The sequence below is a fragment of the Triticum urartu genome, chromosome 2A (genome assembly GCF_056163025.1).
Source record: "Triticum urartu cultivar PI428250 chromosome 2A, HENAU_Tu73, whole genome shotgun sequence".
NCBI classification, from domain to species: Eukaryota; Viridiplantae; Streptophyta; class Magnoliopsida; order Poales; family Poaceae; genus Triticum; species Triticum urartu.
Window position 1 is genome coordinate 295,952,717 of NC_141874.1, and position 2,011 is coordinate 295,954,727.

A 2,011-nucleotide genomic window follows, 5' to 3' on the forward strand; every position below is an offset into this window, starting at 1 on the left:
AATCATAAGTGCGAGGCTTTTTCAAGTAAGAACAGCACCCAAGCACCGGTCCACCCACATAACAAATTATCAAAGTAGCGAACGCGAATCAAACAAACAAACATGATGAAAGTGACTAGATGAAATTCCCATGTGTCCTTGAGAACATTTTACTTATTATCAGAGACCGTTTCGGCCTGTACTTTGCTACAAAAAGGATTTGGCTACATTGCTGCACTCATTGTTACTATTTTTACTCGTTACTTGTTACAAATTATCTTGCTATCAAACTACCTGTTACCGACATTTCAGTGCTTACAAAAATTACCTTGCTGAAAACCGCTTGTCATTTCATTCGGATCCTCGTTGGGTTCTATGATCTTACTTATCGAAAGGACTACGATTGATCCCCTATACTTGTGGTTCATCAAGACTCTTTTCTGGTGCTGTTGCCGGGGAGTGAAGCGCTCTTGGTAAGTGGAAATTGGTAAGGAAAATTTTATATTATGTGCTGAAATTTAATATGACTTGTTACTATGGAAAACAATCCTTTGAGGGGTTTGTTTGGGGTATCATCACCTCGACCGAAAACACAAAGAGTTGCCCCTAGCCTACTTCCCCTACTGAAAATACTGTTTATGAAATTCTTTTGGGTATGATAGAGAAACTGTTAGCTAATCCTTGTGCTGGAGATGGAACGAAACATCCTCATATGTGGATAAAATTTGTGGATTGTTCAAGCTTGCAGGTTTACCTGGAGATGAAGTTAAGAAGAAGGTTTTCCCCTTAATTTTGGGGGGTGTTGACATGGTATATACTATGTGATATTATTGGAGCTTGGAACTGGAATCGATTGAAATTGGAATTTCACCAAAAAAAATTACCGCATGCATCTAGTTCATCGTGATTTTTGGCCTCGTGAAGGAGAAAGAATCACTCAAGCTTGGGGAGGCTTAATTCAATGTTATATTCATGCCCCAATCATGAGCTCTCGAGAGAAATTATTATATAGAATTTTTATGCTCGGCTTTCTCATAATGATCAATCCATGCTCGATACTTACTGTACTGGTTTTTTTATGAAGAAGACTATTGATTTCAGATGGGATCTCTTGGAAAGAATTAAACGCAATTCTGAAGATTGGGAACTCAACAATGGTAAGGAGTTAGGTATAAAACTTGAGTTTGGTTGTGTGAAAACTTTTTTGGATATCGATGCTTTTCATAACTTTAGCACTAAATATGGACTTGACTCTAAGATAGTAGCTTCTTTTTGTGAATCATTTGCTACTCATGTTGATCTCCCTAAGGAGAAGTGGTTTAAATATCATCCCCTATTAAGAAAAATATTGAGGAACCAGTCATAGTTAAGGATGAAACTATTATTTTCAATGTTGATACAATTATGCCTACTGCTTATATTGAAAAACCACCTTTCCCTGTTAGGATAAAGGAACATGCTAAGGTTTCGACCATGGTCAACAAAAGTAATATTAGAGCACCTAGACCCTATGAACAAATTAAAGTAGGACCTTAGTATTGCTATGGTTAAATATCTCTTGGATGATAATGCTGATGGGTATATTATGTACTTCTATGATGAAGCTGCTAGAATTGCCAAACCCGATACTAAAGATAAGAATAACCCCATTGTTGGCATGCATGTTGTCTTAGTTAAAATAGGAGATCATTGTTATCACGGCTTAGGTGATAGAGGTGCTAGTGGTAGTGATATTCCTTTTACTCTGTACCAAGAATTTTTGAATGATATTGCACCTGCTGAAATAGAAGATATTGATGTTACTATTAAACTTGCTAATAGAGATACTATTACACCACTTGGGATTGTAAGAGATGTTGAAGTCTTGTGTAGACACATAAAATACCGTAATGATTCTCCACAAGATGATTTTTTTCCCATTATATTTGGTAGACCTTTCTTGAACATTGTTAATGTTAAGATAGATTGCAAGAAAGAAATAGCCAGTGTTAATTTTGCTGATGTGTCTCATGAGTTTAATTTCTCTAAGTTT